An 11,146-nucleotide genomic window follows, 5' to 3' on the forward strand; every position below is an offset into this window, starting at 1 on the left:
GCGACACAGGGATAGAGGAACAGACGCTCTCACAGAGGAAACATTATATACATGTGACTAGAGTCACTAACGAAGTGGAGACATATGGGAACGCAACAAGAATATTTATTTATTATTTATGCATTTATTACTCTTCTAATGAATTCTACCCGTGTCCACCAGGGCTGGGGAGTGACCTGCAGTTTCACGCTCCTTCCACCGGATGGAGCCAGAGAGTACTTTAGCTCAGTCCTACCACTTTTTTTCCTTTTAGCTGTAATACCCTCTTTTGCACACACGGTGTCACACTCTAACAAATAAAGACCCGTGTGTACCACTTCTTCCTTTTTTCTCAGTTCTGTGGTACAGTGAGTTGAATCATTCGCCACAACTAATACAAAGCCATATCTCCATGCACGCTGGTGATTAGTGATGTGCCATACCACTGATCTCCTTTCTGATCCGATACCGAGTAAAATTCAGGGTGGTATCGATGACACTGATCCGATACCGATACTTTGTGCAAAAACTTAATGTGTTATTGTATTTCAGATTATAGCTTCGTAATGATTGCAGGACATCAGACTGCTTGTTCTTATTGTTTAATTATGAAGAATTATCATATAGAAATAAAGAACCTGAAGCTGTGTGTCGATGCTATTTGAACACACATATGTTGTCATTTAACATTTAGATACTTACCTGGACGCTTCAACAAAAACCTTCAACATTCACACTTTCCCTCGTTCACAGCAGTGCTGTGCCACACTACACATTTTGGTATCGATCCAGTACCAAGTAAATACAGGGCCAGTACTGTCGATGTGACTCAGGCAGCTAAATGGGGGAGAGTAGTGTGCCACGATTAATGAGACGAATTCTCAACTAGCAAATTGTGAAACATTTTAAACAGAAACTGGGTTTTTGGAGACCTGGAATGTTTTTGTGTCTTTCAGCACACAAAAAGCTTTGGACATTTTTCATAGTGCATGTTGGAGGTTTATTTTTCCCAAAGACATAATTAACACAGTTCAGCGGGCTACACACTGAAGGATAAAAGCAATGTATCGATCCGATACCAATACTAGTGTTGGTATCGATACTATCGATATTGATCCGCACATCTCTGGAGAAATCGGTTCAAGCTGACGCGCTCAGAAGGCACCTCCATTAAAAGCAGTGGGCCCATGGGCACTTTAGGACTTTCCATTTGGTTCTCACACTCAGGGCAGGGCGTGCACCATCGGAAAATCCGCCTGGAAAGTTATTTCCCGGTAGATTTTTAGCACCAACAACTGGGTATTTTCCTCTTGCGTGCGAGTATCACCATCAATTTTCATCACTTGGTCAAAGGCTGAGTGTAATATGTCATCACGAGACTGCTCTAGAGGAAAAGTGAAAGTGAAGGAGTGAATTACTGCAGCTGTTTCAGCGTCACATGCAGCTGAGTGCAGCAAAGTTGCTACACACTCCTATAGGTCGGGAATGCATCAAAGCACACTGCCCCAACAGGTGATTAAACCCTGGCCAATGCTTTGCCAGAATTAAGGGACGCATTAGGCAGGCGCTAACTGCAGCTGTAACTCTACACGTTTGAGTTTCACAAACACGGTCAGTTCTGTACTCAGGTAAGGATCTCTCCTAGTGGTGAGACAGTTAATTAAACTCAGGTGAGCAGGAACAAAGGATGGGAAGCAAAAAAGAAAGGATCACCTCTGCAAGACAAGGGCGTGGTTCGCTGCACACTCTCACACAGACAGAGAGGGAGAGAGCAAGAGGAGAAGAGACAGAAGGGCAGAGGAGCTTTGCAACACAGTCCTCTTTGGTAACATCTGGTGGCCACAAATATGAAGAGCAGTTTGAATGTGAGTGTATCACTGAAAGCCCTGGCAGCCAAAGCCTACTGCAACATGACTAAGAGAGGATACACCTTTCTTTTTATACATTTTTTTTTAGAAATTGCCCACTCTGCTGTGGACACCTTCAGTCTATATATATATATATATATATATATATATATATATACCCTCAGAAGGTCTGCTAGATGATGTTAATGCAGCACTAGAATCAGAATCAGAATCAGAATCAGAATACTTTATTGATCCCTGGGGGAAATTATTTTTTGTTACAGTGCTCCATTTTAAACCAACATTAAGACAAGACAGACAATACGCTAACTAAGAATAGTACAATATATACATATATATACATACATACATACATAAGTCACTTATAAATAAATATTTGGAAAAGAAACATGTGTAGTTGTAGCAGCAAACAGTGTGTTAAGTGGATGCGTTGTACAGGGAGATGGCCACAGGCAGGAATGATTTCCTGTGTCGTTCAGTGGTGCTTTTCGGTAATCTCAGTCACTACGGACGATACCTACAACCACGATTACCGACACTAACAAGCTGATCTACAATACGGCAGCAGTGATCAGTGAGATGCTTGGCTACAAGTTGAACAGCGACAAGGGGCAGTACCCTCCATGGAGAAGGAGGCTAGAGGGCAAGATCAAAGTAGCACGGAGGGAGGTTAGCCAACTAACGGAGTTGCAGAAAGGTGCGACAAAGAAGGTGCATAAGAAATACAGCAAGCTGTCCATACCTGAGGCCTTGGAAACTGCCAAGCAAAGACTCACAGCCTTGGCCAGCCGCTTGAGGAGGTACACCAGAGAGATAGAAGGCAGGAGAATAAACCAGCTGTTCTCCACAGAACCAGCAAAGGTGTACTCTCAGTGGCAAGGGAACAATAAGAGAACAGCACCACCAAGGCTGGAGACGGAGCAATACTGGAAGAGCATATGGGAGAAGGACGCAACCCATAACGGCAATGCTCAGTGGCTAGAGGATCTGAGGGCAGACCACAGCGACCTCCCTGAACAGGGTCCAGTAACCATCACAGTGGCAGATATCCAAGAAAGGGTCTCCAGTATGAAGAGTTGGACAGCACCAGGGCCCGACATGGTTCACACCTACTGGCTGAAGAAGCTGACTGCACTCCACGAGCGTCTGGCAGCACAAATGAACCAGCTGCTAGTTAACGAGAGACACCCGGAATGGCTAACCAAAGGTCGGACGGTCCTGATCCCCAAGGACCCCAAGAAGGGACCGGTCCCCTCCAACTACCGACCAATAACCTGCCTCAGTACTACATGGAAGCTCCTGTCAGGCATCATATCGGCTAAGATGAACAGGCACATGGGTCAATACATGAGCGGGACACAGAAAGGAATTGGCAAGAATACCAGAGGCGCAAAACACCAGCTACTGGTAGACAGAACAATCAGCCGAGACTGCAAGACCAGACTGACCAACCTGTGCACTGCCTGGATTGATTACAAGAAGGCCTATGACTCAATGCCCCACAGCTGGATACTGGAATGCCTAGAATTGTACAAGATCAATGGGACCCTAAGAGCCTTCATCGGGAACTCAATGGGGATGTGGCGTACAACACTAGAGGCCAACTCCAAGCCCATAGCACAAGTCACCATCAAGTGCGGGATCTACCAAGGAGATGCTCTGTCCCCACTGCTGTTCTGCATAGGCCTGAACCCCCTCAGTGAGATCATTAACAAGACTGGCTACGGATACCGACTACGGAACGGAGCAGTTGTCAGCCACCTCCTGTACATGGATGACATCAAGCTGTATGCCAAGAGTGAACGAGACATCGATTCACTGATCCACACTACCAGGCTATACAGCAATGACATTGGAATGTCGTTCGGACTGGAGAAGTGTAGTCGGATGGTATCAAAGAGAGGGAAGGTAGTCAGAACTGAGGGGATTGAACTACCAGAAGGCAACATTGCAGACATAGAGGACAGTTACAAGTACCTGGGGATCCCGCAGGCAAATGGGAACCATGAAGAGGCCGCTAGAAAGGCTGCAACCACCAAGTACCTGCAGAGGGTCAGGCAAGTCCTGAGGAGTCAGCTGAATGGTAAGAACAAGATCCGGGCCATGAACACGTACGCCCTGCCCGTGATCAGGTACCCTGCTGGGGTAATAGGCTGGCCAAAGGAGGAGATAGAAGCCACTGACATAAAGACAAGAAAGCTCCTTACCATGCATGGAGGGTTTCACCCCAAGTCCAGCACCCTGAGGCTGTACGCTAAGCGGAAGGAAGGGGGCCGGGGACTGGTGAGTGTCAGCACCACAGTCCAGGATGAGACAAGGAACATCCAAGAATACATTGGGAAGATGGCCCCAACTGACCGAGTGCTCAGTGAATACCTCAGGCAGCAGAAACCCAAGAAAGAGGAGGGAGACGAGGAACCATCATGGAAGGACAGGCCCCTGCACGGTATGTACCACCGGCAGATAGAGGAGGTGGCTGATATCCAGAAATCCTACCAGTGGCTGGACAAAGCTGGACTGAAAGACAGCACAGAGGCACTAATCATGGCAGCACAAGAACAAGCTCTGAGTACAAGATCCATAGAGGCTGGGGTCTATCACACCAGGCAAGACCGATGTAGCGGTCCCGAATGACAGCAACATCAGGAAGAAGGAACACGAGAAGCTGGAGAAATACCAAGGGCTCAGAGAAGAGCTCGAGAGGATGTGGAGGGTGAAGGTAACGGTGGTCCCCGTGGTAATCGGAGCACTAGGTGCGGTGACTCCCAAGCTAGGCGAGTGGCTCCAGCAGATCCCGGGAACAACATCGGAGATCTCTGTCCAGAAGAGCGCAGTCCTGGGAACAGCTAAGATACTGCGCAGGACCCTCAAGCTCCCAGGCCTCTGGTAGAGGACCCGAGCTTGAAGGATAAACCGCCCGCAGGGGCGTGCTGGGTGTTTCATTCATATATATATATATATATATATATATATATATAGATAGATAGATAGATAGATAGATAGATAGATAGATAGATAGATAGATAGATAGATAGATAGATAGATACCAAAACAGATAAAAGATTACGTTTACTTATGAACAGGTGGAAGGTCATCACTGCTTCCATGTCCCATTATGTCGCGTACTGGTTCGCTATCTCTTTCACCAAATCACCACCTAAACACACATCAGATCGTGACAATGATTCACAAGTCAGCTGAACCAAGCCTTGACACAATGCTTCTGAAGCTCAGCCTCAGCTTCAAACAGGTCATGACTATAACCTAGGTACTCCCAAGGTTTAGTATATTGTTGTGAAGTTGGAAAATGATCCTGGAAAAATTGTGAATAATATAAAGTTCGAATAATTGTCACATTGTGGTGTGATCTTGACCCGATTTTCACCAAAGTTAAATCAGCTCCAGCTGGTATTGGTATCTTGAAAAAAAAAGTGGTCTGCTAACAGACAGACAGACAACCAAACTGAAGTGAATACATGCTCCAGCCCTTTGGGGGGAAATTACACTGACAGAATGTGTTGAAACATGTTCTGAAGTGTGTGAGCCGACGGGGAGTTAACAGGAAAGAGTTTCACCAGGGGTTTAAAGAGTGGATTTACCAGTTTTTTAACTAATGAGTAAAGTGTGTGTGTTTTCAAAATGAAATTGTAGTTTTTGTGAAAGTTTTAAAAGATTATCTAAAATACAGAAAGCAGTTTGAACGCACACTTTCCTTTAACGAGTCAGGGTTCATCTCTGATAGTGATGAACAAAGAATTATTTAGCTGTCTCTTTGTTGTTCTGAGATATTCCTCCTGCCCTCTCGTTCACACGTTCCGCTCGCAGCTATTTTCAGACAGAGAGCTTCAAAAGGCTGAAGAGTGGAGTCTGAGTACAGCCAGTCCTGCAGCTAAGGTGACATTTCAGATTATGTCTCATGATTTCCTCATATATTTTTACAGTATGACTGTATGGGTGTGTTATTTACTCTGAAAGCTGTTGTTACAAAGCTGGCACATGATACCACGCACCGTACCAGTGTTATTTGTGCTGATGCCGCCTCCCTCAGACAACAGCAGATGTTAAGACTTGTCCTGCATTCTCTCTGAACACCATGTAGACATAGACCAAGTAGAAGAGAAGCCGAGCACATACTGAGGATCGAGGAAGGCGAGGCAGAATGAGACCAAATGACTGTAGTGATGGACATCTACTTCGCCACCTTAAAAATGTTCTTCAGATTAAATTAATGTATCTTAGTGATGTGCACTCCACTTATAATCTGACATTCCTTTAGTTTTTTTTCAACGCGAGGGGTCTTGAGTACTCCATTAGGCAAAATCTGTGTTTCTATTCTGTAAAGGGCAAGTAGATGACAGCATGTTAATTTCAGCAACGCATATCGGTTGAACATTAAGATTTGACATCAGAACATTTTCACTTACAACACAAATATTTAATTCAATTTCAGGGCAAGTGGAATAAGACCGTACAGCCACCCAAGATTTAGTCTGATTGACCCAAAACCAACAATAATAATAACAAGAAAAACAGGAAAGTGATATGCTGATTAAACCTGCATTAATTGTTCTGTGTAGACAAGAAAATAGAGAAGCACAGAAAGCCTCTAGTGTGGATGCAGATCACCTGATTGAGTGGCGTGATGTTCTGGGCTGAACTCCACAGACTTACGGAGCGTGCTCGGAACATCAATAAAATACCGTAGACGGTCCAGGTCTTGTTTGCAGTCCTCCAGAGTGCTGAAGTCGAATAAAGTATGGCTAAAATCCTTATTTTTCTTATCTTCACAGGTGTCAAACTGGCAGAGAAAATTAGTGACCCATAGGGCAAAGGAATAAAACAGTCTTATCAAACTTTCTTTGAACTTTGTTGAACAGTTTTAACTGAAATTAAGCTGCAAGTCTCTACCAGCTTTGCACATCCACAGATTGTAATTTTCACCCATTCTTCTTTCCAAACTAGGTCCACTTTACTCTTTTTTTGGATGATAGATTGAACAGTGCTCTTTGAGATGTTTGTTTTTGTTTTTATAACTTCTCCACACTTTCATCCCTGACCCCCTTAGATGTGTTCCTCAGTCTTGGTGGTGGTGCTGTTTGTTTACTAATGTTCTCTCACAAACATCTGAGGCCTTCACAGATCAGCTGGATTCATACTGGGTATCAAAGGAAGCTTAATAAATAATCACATCACATCTGTCAAACTTTTATTTGTAAAACATTTTAAACTCCCTGTAGTATTTTCCTTCCACTTCACAATTCCACAGTACTTTGTGTTGGTTTATCATGATATCCTAAACAAATACAGGTGTGTGGTAGTAATATGACTAAATGTGAGTTTTCTCCTTGGAAAGCTCCCATGGACGCCTGGGTTTTGTGACCTCCTGGATGAATCATCAGTGCAATCTTGGAGTAATTTGGTTTGGGAAGGTTCTCTTCTGTTCCAGGTTTTCTCCATTTGTGGACAGAGCTGGACTGAGTAACTGTTGGGAATCACTTTTATCTTTAAGGCTAATATCTCATAATTAGCACCACATATTTGTATTTATACTTCTTCTCTAAGGACTTTGGGGGGAAGGGTATGTCTCACTATTGAAAGCACCAGAAGGTAAACGTGATTGCAAATTGCTTGGTTGGCCTTACAAACACTGACAGCTGACCATTCCTTGATTTTCATTAGATTACCCAGTTAAATCTCTTAACGCAGCTGACTCATTCCTGGCCTTTGCGGTGAGCTCGCGCTCCAACAGAGTATAGTGTGGAAGAAATGGGGAAATGGTGGAGCTGTAAAATTGAGAATAAATGCAGCAAAGTGTGTCAGATGAACCGACGTGTTAGAAGTCAGGGCTGCAGCAGCAGCTGCACCATCAACTGTAGCAGCAACAACAAGGCTCACAGGAGGCTGCTGTTACTAGCACCAGCTGTGCAGAAGCACCCATGGTCCCAACAAAAGTGTGAGGAGGATACAGAGGAAGGTGAAATTAATGTTGTGAAAAATAAATGGAGGGAAACAATTATGAGTGGAAAGATTCGGGTAAAATGAATGTCTACTTTGACCAAGAACCATTCCTAATAGCTATAGCATGGCTTAGAAAGATATCCTATCCCAACAACTGACAATCAACCAAAATTAAATCTTTTAGCCTGCTTCAGTTTGTCAGACAGGTTCTGCTTAAGGGATTTCTTGATTCAGCAGGTGTGGCAGTACTCACACCTGAAACTGATCTGAGCTTTCCAAAATATATTGTTATTTAAAGAAATTCAGAATTTAACAAGGTTAGGCACTTTGTCACATGGGCGGGTAGATGGATAGCGTTTTTCCTTCAATAAATGAAACCATCATCAAAAAGAGTCTGCATTTTGTATTTACTAGGGTTCAGAGATGGGCAGTAATAATAATAATAATAATAATAATAGATTTTATTTATGAGCGCCTTTCAAGTCACCCAAGGACACTTTACAATAGGATAAAACACTTAGTAAAACAATGGCAGAATAAGAACAATAAAACAAAAGCACAAGATAAAATGAACAAACAGTGGATTCACAGTGAATATGCAGATTTGAACAGATGAGCTTTGAGTTGGGATTTAAACTGGGAGAGAACCAGTGTTTCTTATTTCAGGGGGCAGAGAATTCCACAGCCTGGGAGCAGAGCAGCTGAAAGCTCTGCTTCCCACGGTGCTGAGGCAGAAGGAAGGTACAGCAAGCTGGATAGAAGAAGAAGAACGAAGTGAGCGGGCAGAACAGGTGGTGGTTAACAGGTCAGAAAGGTAAGAAGGAGCGAGGTTATGAATGGCCTTGAAGGTGAGCAGAAGTTTGTATATTATCTGGAACTCCACTGGGAGCCAGTGAAGTTCCTGAAGAACAGGTGATGTGCTGGTAGGAGGGGTTCTGGTGATAATGCGAGCAGCAGAGTTCTGAACCAGTTGAAGCTGATGGAGGGATTTTTGGGGGAGACCATGCAGAAGAGAATTGCAGTAGTCAATACGGGAGGTAACAAGACTGTGTACAAGAATGGACGTAGACTGGGTGGAAAGAGAAGGAAGCAATCTGTTAATGTTACGTAGATGGAAGTAGGCAGAACGGGTGAGATTACTGATGTGAGATTTATAGGAAAGCGAACTGTCTAGGATGACACCAAGGCTCTTAACCTGAGGAGAAGGGAAAACTGTGGAGTGATGGTGAGTGAGAAAAGGTTAGCCTTCAAAAGGCTGGATTTGGTGCCAATAAGGAGGATCTCAGTTTTATCCTCATTGAGCTTTAGAAAATTAAAAAACCAGGATTTTAACTTGGATAGACATTCTGTAAGGGAAGAAGGTGGGAGGGAGGAATCAGGTTTGCAAGAGAGATATAACTGGGTGTCATCAGCAAAACAGTGAAACTGAAGATCAAATTTGCGGAAGATGGTACCTAGAGGGAGGATGTATATTATAAAGAGAAGAGGGCCTAAAACTGAGCCTTGGGGTACACCAGAGGTGACGGGGAATAGACGAGAGCGGAATGATCTTAGTTGAATAAACTGGGAGCGGTCGAGGAGATATGATTGAAACCAGGCGAGGGGTGTGTCAGAGATGCCGAGAGAGGAAAGTCTGCTTAGAAGGACAGAGTGAGAAATGGTGTCAAAGGCTGAGCTCAGATCTAAAAGGACGAGAATGGCGTTACTGTAATCCGATTACTTTTTTCAAGTAACGAGTAAAGTAAGGGATTACTGCAAAAACGGTAATTAGATTACCGTTACTTTCCCGTAGGAACGCTGCGTTACTGCGTTACTAAAACCATGATTTATTTTGCGAGAATGTCTCATGACAGTGACGTAAGCGAGTGCGACGTTAGTGACAACAGCTGTGTGCAGATCAACAATGGATCATATATCGAGTGCAGAGAGAGTATGAGCGTGCAGCGTTTAAAGCGTGGAAGCACTGACCTTACTTTGAGTTTGATTCCATAAAAAGTGACAAAAACATTAGTGTCCGCTGTGCGTGGGAAGAAAACTTCTTTTTACAGCGAAAAAACCCCTAAACCTCCGAGCAAGCACCGAGTAGCTACGACGTGATGGGAAACTCACAGAGAAACTCGCGGATTCTTCCACTGACCGCGGCACACCTGCACCAGGGTAAACCTCCGCCTGCTTTACAGGTGAAAATAGAGCAACAGGACCGCTGAGTCTTTGACTTTATTTATTTTCTGCTGTGTTTTACTTGCATCTATTTGAAAGACTGAGTGTAAACACACAAAATATTTTATTTTATGAGCTGGAATGTGCAGAAAATAGGTTTAAATGTTAAACTAATTTCTTCCAGTCAGAGAATGTTGCATATAATTACATTTTTGCTTGATGCTAGAATTTTATCATTTCACTTCTTCATTGGTTTCAGTATTAGAGGAGTTAGACCCTGATGTATCTTCCTGGAATGGTGAAGCTATTTTCTGGAAAACTAACTCAACATATCTCCAGTAATAGAAAACTTGTATATTTTATATTATTGATTATTATCGAGTATAATTATTCTCATCTCATTGAAAGTAATAATTGTGTTATTTTTTGATTTTTATAAAGATTTGTATCAAGCCGATGCTACCACTGAGTATCCTTTTATTGTTGGCTTTGGACCATGCCATTATAATGCCATCAATCTGTTCATTCATAACTGTAAATTTAGCAACAAGAACCCTGTCCTATTTTTTACATTAATGAAGCTCTATTGCTGGCTGCATCAACCAGAAAGCTGTGAAAACAACTTGAATTGTGTAAGAAACTGCAGTTTTTATTTAAAATCTCCTGCTGTGTATTTACTTATTTATGAAAACATTATTACTGTCTCATTTCATTATATTCTCTGACTCTTAATGCTATTGCTGTGAGTCCCTGGCTTGTCTTTTAAACGTTTTTGTGTTCTTGTAACTTGTTTTCCTTCAATTATTTAAAAAAACGTTTGCAAATGATGTCACGCCACACGTACACATTACGACACCGACTCTGCAATAGAGAAGAAGAAACAACAGAACATGTTTTAGTGCATCGTCAGAAATATGATGCTGTAAAAAAGACAATGATCCAAAAGCTTGGTGATGTGAACGTGAAGCTGGACTTGGTTGATTTATTTCGTAAGAACTGGAGAAGTGAGAGTTATCAGGCCATAGTTTGTTTTTAAGGCAGACTCGTTTGTTTGGGAGGATTTGATTTTTTATCTTTATTTTTTGACATTTCGGTCCACACTCCACGCCAGTTGGTGGCGGTAATGCAGCGTTTTGCTGCAATGCTAATATATGCCAATAATAATATAAAGCAGAAGAAGA

This window comes from Aulonocara stuartgranti, assembly GCF_965226115.1.
Source record: "Aulonocara stuartgranti genome assembly, chromosome: 13".
Lineage (NCBI taxonomy): Eukaryota > Metazoa > Chordata > Actinopteri > Cichliformes > Cichlidae > Aulonocara > Aulonocara stuartgranti.